The sequence below is a fragment of the Micrasema longulum genome, unplaced genomic scaffold (assembly GCF_059751315.1).
Source record: "Micrasema longulum isolate JH-2025_06_02 unplaced genomic scaffold, ASM5975131v1 h1tg000403l, whole genome shotgun sequence".
NCBI lineage: Eukaryota > Metazoa > Arthropoda > Insecta > Trichoptera > Brachycentridae > Micrasema > Micrasema longulum.
Window position 1 is genome coordinate 126,914 of NW_028277603.1, and position 11,109 is coordinate 138,022.

The following is an 11,109-nucleotide window of genomic DNA, read 5'->3' on the forward strand; positions in this document are numbered from 1 at the left end:
TCTAACACACGATTCCTTCTTTGACTTGATCTATTTGAATTACTTGTAAATAAATTTTGGTTCTTAAATATATATTTTAAACATTGAGTACAATATATTTGTCTTATGTTTAAAAGTTTAGCTTCTTGGGACAATTGGAAAGAGGGAAAAGTACGATTTTTGTGAAGCATTATTTTTAATATAAATTTTTGAACAGTTTCTAATGGTTCAATATGGCTGTTGTAAATTCTCCCTCATCCAATTATTCCATAGGAAAGCGATGACTGTACAAGTGCGTAATATACCATTTTAATAGTATTTATCTGGGCGTAAATACTTTAGTAAATTTAATGTATCTGTTCCAGTTGAAGGATGTGGACAGCACTGGCTATGGAGGGAAGAAGTATCAGAGGAAACAGAAGCCTCCGCCGAGACTGCGCCGGGTGTTTCTACTCACATCTTTGGTCTCCATAATTATATTCTTAAGTAAGCTCTTTTATGTACTTATATTAAATTGTATTTTTCTACTAACTTTTGTATTGGACGTGCCTAATTGACGAACTTGACGAACATACAATGTAACAGGATATATTTTTTAATTGCTTTGTCATGAAGCGGTATATTTTACGCATTTGGTGGCAAACCGTACGATTCAAATTACCGACTACAGCCTTAACTAGTATTATCAGCATAAAAGTACCTGTTCAAAATACTCGGCAGCTAACATTATTTTTTTAATCTGGCATTCATAATTATTATTATAATTCACCAATATCTAAACTACACCGGCCAGCGGCTAGGTAACGAGTATGGTGAAGTTGATATATTTTGTCTGTATTTAAATTTATTTCAACAGAGAAGGAAAACGTTTTTGAGATGGGAATATGGAAGTCTAGGCATTTACAGGGCTTATGACCTGTCATTAATTAATTATGGATAACTTATATAGCGCCATTTTCGTAATAAAATACCTCAAGGGCGCTTTACATGGTGATTCTATTGTTAAGTTAATTTAATTGAAGCTTTTAAATTTGTAATTTAATTAAAACAATTTATTTTGTTGTCACTTGCTACGGATTTATTCAAATGATTTAGAGAACAAGTGGGTTTTAAGTTTTTTCCGAAACATCACTTCACTTTCACAGCCTCGCACCTCTGCTGGGAGAGCATTCCATGCCATAGGGCCTGCGACCGCAAATGCGCGTTCACCAAATTTAGTGCGCTGTTTGCGTAGAGGTATAATAACTTTTCCTCTCGCCGTAGACCTAGATGATCTAAGCGTGAGACGCCTGTCAGCTAGTTCATCTGGAATGCATAGTTCCCTTAGATATTCCGGAGCCGAGTTGTGCAGTGACTTATACATAAGCCAACAGAGTTTATATTCGACCCTCTGTGGAAAACGTAGCCAGTGTAGTTCCCGAAGTAGTGGAGTGATATGACTGAACTTAGAGATTCCGAAAATAAGTCTCGCTGCGGCATTCAATACAGATTGTAGGCGAGTCATTTTGTTCATTGGTAGACCTGCATAGATACCATTACAATAATCGACTCTAGACACTACAAACGCATTTATTAATTGACGGGCGGCATCAACCGGCAAATCTTTGCGTATGCATTTAATTTGTCTCAGCTGGTAGAAGCATGAACTTATCGTTCTACTAATTTGAGCGTCAAGAGATAGGTCAGAATTGAGTAAAACTCCCAGTAGTTTAACGGTGGGTAAAGCGGTACTCCCTACATTAGGTATTGGTTGGTTTAAGTGGCCACTTTACACACTGTGTAACATTCACCATTCTCCCCACGTTTGAACATCCACATTTCCTCAACTCTTCCATCTGTTGACTTTTGTGAAGTAAAAGAGCTGAAACCTTTATCACGTGGGTGAGATTCATCCGGCTGAACCAAATCACCTACTAGGCAACGCCCTTTAACTGCACTTGAATGTATTACTAATAAATGTAAAAGCCCGCATACAACAGAACTCGAGAGGATGACAGACAATTTGCTTAAGACACAACATGGGGCTCTGTGATGTTATTCACTACTGTAATGAGGAAGTTCAGTGGTTTAAAAAAAAAAATATATTTGTTAATAGACTATCAAACTAAGTCAAAAAAAAATTTTCAATTTTTATATATAGTATTATCAGCGCTACGATTTTTTAAAGTTTTGTATATCTGAAATTACTCCGCGTGTGACATCAGAGGTTCATTTCCGCTTATTCTCATTCAGTTCTTCCCATTGGTCCAGAAGCGACAAGCAGACCGGAAATCTTCCATAGCTCTCAGATCATAGGTTGATTCACATGAACCAGAGACGTCATTCAAAGTAGTGCGTTTTTATTAAAATATTTTTTATTATTTTTTCCGTACATTTTCAAGAAACTTTGCACTACAATTTGATGCTCTAATTTTTACCCCGCGCAAGAAAATCTTTTTTGTATCCCATTTCCCGTAGGGCTGAAGTTCCTCATTGAGCCTCCCGGCGTCATTTCATGCTTTCTTATAAATGTCAGTTATTTGACAAGTTATATAACAACAGAGATTGATATCATGATGATAGATCTACCTTTTAGAGACGTACCCGTCTCCTTGGAACATTTACTCGTACTTACATACAACAAAATTTTATAAAATTTTGAAGTCTTGTAGTCAAATAAAATTATATCTGTAACATAAAATCAATATTGTCAGTGGGTTTTATAAATGTCATTTGTTATGTATTTATGTCGTTTGGTAGTTCAGACAACATTATTATGCAATAGAATGCATAATAATAAAAGATTATACAATCTTATCTTTAAAGCATGCAGATAAGCATATGTGTAGGCAAATACTATCGTCCTCGGAATTAAACGGAAGGTTGATATCTCCACAAAGACGGAGAAATAATAAAAAATAGTTTAAAGTCTGTTCATTATTACAAGAACTTCCAAATAAACAAACCAGCCACGTGATATCCGACGGAGAATAGCCTATTTCACACATATTATCTTAAATGTTAACGGCACGGTAAAATTATAGTGGATTGATATTTATTAGATTCGTTTGTCCCTATTTAAATTTGATAATATTTATATTTTTCTTTTTTTCAAAAATAAAACTCCACAGTTAATGATTTTAATAAAAACGCACCAGTTAATATATTTTTTTAAATTAAAAAAAAATATATTATTCTTATAACTTAATCAAATTTTGTTGACCATTTTCAACGATTTGTAAATAACTCACTATTAGAAAATGGAAATCAAGTTAGGGAAGAGTGGGTGGCGATGCGTGAGCCGGTTCTCGGCAGTAGGTATATAAAATTTTGCAAATGTCACAGCGCAAATGGATGCAAGGAAATGGAGTGAATGGACTGACCTTTTTAGTTGATTTTCTTGTTTTCTCCGAGCTTAGCTGAGGCGGCGATAAGGCGGAGCAAGCGGCAAAACTTCAAACCGAACATGCACTTCGATCGCGGTCATATCGGACACTGACCCCAGGTGGCAAAATCATCAACTCAATAGTTATTAGAACTATAAAGGTGCAAAAGGGACAGGATTCAAGTGGGCGAGAGAAAAGGAGACCGGCATAGGAATTTATTTACGCTTTGACACATTTTCAATCGGCCTAACCAGTGGGGTCCGAACCTCGGACCTCTGATCCGTGAGTCCGCAACATCATATTGATTTAAATAATATAGTAAAACTTAACAAAAGAGATTTTGATGATAATTATATCAAAATCATTATTTAAATTTAGCTCGTTGGTCAAAATAATGAAAAGTAAAACTTAACCAAGAAGTTTTATTGATAACTTTATTTATAATTTTATCAAAATCATTAACTTAATCTTGTGCTAAATACCTCGCTGGATCATAGGTAGTTTGTTGTAAAAATTGATGAATTTATTCGGTATCCACTGCTTTAATACCAGCAAACCGTTGAATTTTGTTGACAGCACGAGTATTATTACTGCCCTACAGTAGTATTGGTGTTTTAGAACAAGCCATTTCAGTAGTGGTATACCGGAGGACTCCGATGTTTTTAGCATTAATAGAATCTGAATATATAATATGAACAAAATGACATTCATGACTCAATTTTGCAAAAAATGTGACCTCCAGCCTTTCAGCTTTATCTTTATTAAAATTAAATGAAAAACTTAGAAGACTCAATTAAAGTTTGTTTTTTAAACTATTATTTATACAAAATTAAAAAGACACCTGTGACCACAGAGATCATTTGATTTGCAAGTAGGAAACAGCTAAACATACCAAATAAATTATAATTTTAAATTATGTATCTAATTAAAGAACCAAACATTTTTATGTAAACCATATTCATATTAGACAAGACAGCTTCTTTATGATGTTCAGAAATGATATATGTATGTTACTATTCTTATTCTAAATATTTTAAACTAAACATGAGTGGACTAAAGGAAATATTGTTTATATTATTAAATATTTCTTTACAATCAAACCGCAAATATAACAAAACATAGAAACATTTTACAACAGAGATGAAGAACATTCAAGAGAAGGTAATAAAGAAGTCTAGGCATCTACAGGGCTTATGACCTGTCAATGGCTGGTTTAAGTCGCCACTTTACACACTGTGTAACATTCACCATTCTGCCTATATTTGGACATCTATAGCCATTGACAGGTCATAAGCCCTGTAGATGCCTAGACTTCTTTATTACCTTCTCTTGAATGTTCTTCATCTCTGTTGTAAAATGTTAATATAAACAGCTCCCCAGGGAGTTGAATCCAGTCCTTGTCTACAAAAATTTGGACAAACTCAAAATATTGTTGATAAATTACCTGGTCCATGAAGAAGTATAGAAATTGAAAAAATAATATTTTTAGGCGTTGCCTAGTATGTAGGTGAAATAATTCAATTAGATGAATCTCACCCGCATAAATAAAGGTTTCAGCTCTTTAACTTCACAAACATCAACAGATGAAAGAATTGAAGGAATATAGATGTCCAAATATAGGCAGAATGGTGAATGTTACACAGTGTGTAAAGTGGCGACTTAAACCAGCCATTGACAGGTCATAAGCCCTGTAGATGCCTAGACTTCTTTATTACCTTCTCTTGAATGTTCTTCATCTCTGTTGTAAAATGTTAATATAAACAGCTCCCCAGGGAGTTGAATCCAGTCCTTGTCTACAAAAATTTGGACAAACTCAAAATATTGTTGTTAAAACATAGAAACTTCATTGTACCCCTCACTGTATTGTCAATTTGTGATCATTCAAATACACATGGTCAGTACAATGACGTTTTTCTAACTTCCCAGTATGACAGTGAAGGAATATTCCATTATTGTGCCTCATATAAATTATTGTAGTAGTATTTTGTTTTTGGCAACTGAAGGGGAAAAAATAAACTTACTGTTCTGCAGAATAGGGCCTATGAGAGTAATTTTGAGATAAATAAATACACTAGAATAAAGTTGATGTTGAAACAAGCAAAAATTATGACAGTACGTCAACTAATATATTTTAATGTAATGTTTTTTGTTCATAAAATGATTAATGGTTATACCTCAAAAGAGTTGACTCGAAAGGTTTTTTCCAATCAATGTGAACACGTATATAAAACAAGAAATAAACATGAAGTAAGATTACCATTTTGTAGGAAAACAAATACACAGAACTCGTTGATGCACCGAGCTGTACAGTTATATTATTATTTTTTGTATTTTTAATTTATTTCTTAAGTTAGCTTATATTAAAACTAATATAAACTATTATGTACATTTACAACATCTCTATATATTTACATTTCCTTACAGTAACTTATACATTTATTTTTAAATTCTTTCAGACACTTTTCATTCTTCATACATTCAGGCATCTCATCATACATTTTCAAACCCTTATACATCAAACAATTTTGCGACTCAGCTCTTTTCAATAATGGTAGTCTTATTTTATCCTTTTGTCTAGTAGCATATTCATGACAATTTTTGTTTAAGACAACTTTATCCTTAAAATATTTTGGTAATTTATCGTGAAAAAATTTATGTATAAATATCAACATATTAAATTTAAGTCTCCTTCTTACAGATAACCAAGGATATATTATAAGGAAATACCATTAGAAATAAGAGAGCAAAAAAATATTATTCCATTTAAATGTCAGTTAAAAAAACATGTGTTTAGCAGATAAGTTAGTTTTTAAAAAGTAATCTTATTCGTGTTAGCTTTATAGAAGTTTTCTTTTTAAGTGTACATGTTATATTGTTTAGAAATGTTAATAATTAGTATATGTTTTAATAATAATTAGATATAAGTTAATATTAGGACATTAATTTATTATGTTTGTACTATTTTAAAACTAAATAAATAAATACAGTGTTAGTTCCAAATTGAGACGGCGGCCGCATGCTCCAGATCCCCACTTCGGAAAGGAAGAAGAACGTAGCAATACAAACAAATCAACAATATAAAACCTAAAGACATATAGGAAACATTCGAAGAGTTTGCCCTATACAACATGCACTCAAGCAACAGGAGAAAAACAATATGTATACCAAAGCACTTAAGCACATCAAATTATCAAGACACTACTGGCAAAGTCCTACATCCCCACCATACTATGCTCCTTGCGCTGCTCACCACTATGCTCCTCGTGCTGCCGCCCTCTCACCTGATGTCGCCCTCTCTGCCCACACACTGCTCTACTTGCGCAATTAACCGCGACGCAACCCTCCGCACTTGTCGATTGTCTTTCTATACAATGGACGATGAAACTGTGGCAGCACGCGCGCTATGCATTTTTAGTATATCTAATTATATCAATGTCATACAAAGAAATATACATCATTCAAAAATGACGCGTGCGTCTCGTGTAAGCGCTCGATGCGTACTGCAACCGGGCGATAATTTGGCCAGCCACTCGCGCTCTTATTGACGGTCCTTTGACTCGCGCTCAAATACCGACAGAATAGGGAGTCACACTAAGTCTCTGCTTCCTTTCTTCGCTACTTCCCATGCTACTCGTCAAGTGTGTGGCATGCCCATAACACAAATCCTAACATGATCCCTATCGAACTCAGGTGAAATTACCTCTCGTCATAACACTGATCCCTTTCAAAGACCCTAATCGTCCTAGCAACCTCTCAGACCTTGGAGCAGACAAAACGGGTCCTAGTGCAACTGCTCAGGATAGAGAAGCTCTCTCAAGAGTGGCCGTCAACGTCGAGGGGACCTACATGACATGCGAATAAAATTTGTGCAAATCTGCTAATGCCAAATTACAATACTTATAAAATTTTACATTATACACATGTTATCAGTGTGCTATCAATACACTACGTCATAGTGATGTGTTATTAAACTTAAATTATTTCCTGTACTTCGTATTTTTAGTCTATTCATTGTGAAGTTTCATAATTTTCCCTCTCTGCTTACATATTTGAACAAATTATCATTATTATAGGTAAAGAATAAATTGAATTCCAATTGTAAATATTTTTATTGAAAATATACTCATAACTTTTGTTTACACTGATTTCAAGTTCTCTTAGCTGTCTCCAAATCGTATCATGTCAATAGGAATCGTAAACGATGGAATGCCTGCAAAAATAATCATATTGACCAACACAAAATATTTACAAAGTTACCAAATTCACAGTTTTTAAATAAACATATACAGGGGTCGGCACTCGAAGTGTTACCAATTGAAAATTCTGTAATTTTGTCGATTTAGATTTTTAAAATTTAATACATATTCGCTAATGGCCACATACCGTAGCTGTAAAAGAAAGATTATTGCATCTATGCAGTCTGGAGCTGCAGCTGAATCAGTTTATAAGCCAATATGGTTCCCATTCAATCTCATGGACTCATTCTTAAATGATATTTTTCAATGTAGATTGTATGTTCAATAGATCTGGTGGCTTCTCAAAAGAATTTCAAGGCTTTTAAAAAGTTTTGTAATCATTTCGGCGAATTGATCATGTCCAATCAATTTAATCCCAGTCAGTGAGGAATTCACTTCCCTCTCTTCTCAATCCAATGAAGTACATATTTTGTACTTCTGGATAAGGCTACCAGATTTTAGAGAGCTCCTTCGGGCAGCTTTTCTTGTTTGACAACGAGCAAATTGTCCGTGTATGTGGGCACCGCCAAGGAGACTTATGTCCTCAGATGCGGTGTGCGGTATGTGGTGGGCAAGCTGTATGTTCAATAGACCATTTTAAGAAAATTGAGTTATGAATGCCAATATGTTCATTATCTTATTGCGCGTCCATGCAGCTGAAGAGTCATTATTTTTTCCGTTACTAAATAGTATTTTCCTAATTTTTTGAGTGCCAATCTCCACTTACTGGTTCTACTTATTTGATTTTAAAAACAAATAAAATGTCTTGTAAAATTTGCAAAATGGTCTATTGAACATACAAGAACTAGGGCAGCGAAACAGCAGCAGCAATTTGTACGTCCATTACTGCGGGAATCTTCAGTACAGTTAATAATAATGTAACAAAAAATGATCAAGATACGCTGCGATTGGTGTACCAATACAGTGCCCTATGCACCATTAGGTGCGGAGAGGGAATGCTCGATGATGATAAGTCAGTTTTAAGAATACCAAAATTCTTACCGGGCCTTGGCGTTGTCGTAGGGAATGGAAATCTGGCAGTCGAAGTAGTCGGGGCTGTCACGGTGGGGTATCTCGACACCGTTGTGCCGGTCAGGGGATAGATGGTCTGATAGGGGAAAGTCGGGTACGTATACGGCTGGACGGTCGTCAGCGAGTTGGGAATCATGACCTGGTAGTAGTACCACGGGTAGTAGGCCGGGTTGTTTCTCTGCTCGTCCGAGTCGAAGTAGTTGTTGTCGTCTTCCCGGGAGTCCCACGGGCTCCTGCCCCGGCCGCGCCCGCGGCCGTACCCCCCGTACCCGCCTCCGTAACCCCCCCACCCGCCCCCGTAACCCCCCCACCCGCCGCCATATCCCCCCCAGCCGCCGCCCCAGTGACTACTTTTCCCTTTTTTTCCGTGCAGCTTATTGTTGTCGCCGACACCCCTCTTTCGTACCTCCTTCGTACATATCTAAAAATTACACCCTTAAATAACGAGGAAGTTCAGTGGTGTTTTAATTATTTTTTTTGTTAATAGATGATCAAACAAAATCAAAAAAATGTATTTCTTATTTTTATGTAATATTGTATTATCACTATGATTTTTTAAATTTGAAAATCCCCACCGAAACTGGAAATTAAACCGCCCACAAAGTCACAGGTTCGAGTCAGGGAGTTTTTCTGCAATTTAAAAGTAGAACCCAGTACGATTCTTAAAACAATTTATTTGTACCGGATAAACGTCAAAACACGCTAATCGTCGAATATCGTGGCTTCCCTGAAACTGAAAATCTTTTGCTGGTTGTCAAAACTCGTAACATCGCTATAATCGATTGGTTATTGTTAACACCTCAAAAAAAATTGTAGCTCAATCACAAATAACTATATAAGCGACGTGATAACAATATCTCACCATGGTTGTTTATCATATTCGTGATCACAATGCAACATCCGTGAACACCTAATATCAAATGTCAAAATATTTACGTTTTGCGATGTATTTTTTAATTATTTTTTTATTTGTTTATTTTTCCATACATATTAACATAGAATTTTATTGACAAAAATACACTTTAAAAAATACATCTTTATATTAAGCTATAACATAAATTGGAAAAAATACCCACAAAGACTTCAGCGTCTGAGCGTGGGCCATTCCTTTTTTAATGATTAATAAGTTTAAAGCATATAAATATGGTATGACATGATTATGAAAAGAAAATAAAATAAAAAGAAAAGAAAAGAATATGGCTGGTATTACGAAAACAGGATTTATATGCAGTATGCATTTTATTTTAAATTTTAATTCAAAAAAATCATTTCTTCCATGCCAATCCAAGACCTTAAACCTACTTTAAACTATACCAGCGATTTGATGTTTTGTAATTCTTTAGGTAAAAGATAATAGTAGTATAATCCTGCTGCGCAATCACATATTTGAAATTTACCGCTGTAAATTTTCCAAAACTGCTATTTTTATTTATTATTTATTATCATGCTATTTATTGCATTTAGCTGGCGGTTGGCAAGCCAAATGTCAAGAAAAGCAGTCGCCATAGTAATTGTAATATAATTTCAACTTTTTTGTATAAGATACTCCTTACTATTTTGCAAATGCAATATATTGTATTATTTTTTATAGTTAAGGCCGATTTTTCGCGAATGAACTGTATTTATTTACGAGAAAAATAAAAAACAAACCGACACGAGCGTTGACTTATGACTGCGATAACTTAAGCATGTTTATTATTATTCATTGTGATCGCTCAAATGGCTCGCATGTTTTTAAGCACGTCGATAGTTATTTGTGATTAAGCTACTGTCCACATGTTTTTTCATACATTTTTGAGGAACTTCTTAGTACAATTACTGAACTACTGAGCTCTACAAAATTAATTCCTCTATGCCCAGAAAACTCAGGTCTGCCAACAAACATACCAGTCTTGATTTCTTTAATAACAAGTTGTCTTCTTTCAAAAGATCACTCAATCAAATTCAATTATAAACACCTCTCTCCTGCTTCCACTCGCACCAAGTCTACTATGTACCATTGTGTCTTTCTACTTTTATTTATAATAATTCTCTATGTTTAAATATGTCCTTAAAAATGCCCATTGGGCGTAAATAAATAAGCGCTCTAATTTTATAGTGTCGTTAAATCATTATAGAAACATGAAAATTATTGTAAAAGAGTGGATACTTACTGATGTTTGTAAACAAATTGCTATTAAGAGCAATAAAGTACTAAATACATTCTTCATCAAACTTCGAGTAAAATATTCCTTCTTGTGCACAATAAAATATACAAATAGATTTTAAATCAGCAGTCACTAAATATATATAAATTTGCAATAATAATACAGTGTAATGTACGCAAATGGGGGATTTTAATATGTCAATTATACATATTTACTCTGACTCACTTCCTGGTGGGATATTTTCGGTCCTATTGAGTTTTTGACATAAAAGTATGTCCAATTTGACCAAATAATATAATTAAATATATACATCTCACAAATACATAATTTTATATGCAAAAAGTACTCGAT

The 11,109-nt window shown here is 34.4% G+C and overlaps 1 long non-coding RNA gene across 1 annotated transcript; it reads right to left on the bottom strand.

The window, feature by feature from the left end:
* Positions 1–7,415: 7,415 nt before the first annotated feature.
* Positions 7,416–8,879, bottom strand: LOC148281837 (uncharacterized). Its single transcript, XR_015822267.1, has 2 exons — positions 8,582–8,879; positions 7,416–7,554 (listed from the first exon to the last, which is right to left on the bottom strand). It is a non-coding gene; the product is annotated as an uncharacterized LOC148281837 (long non-coding RNA).
* Between the last annotated feature and the right edge of the window lie 2,230 nt (positions 8,880–11,109).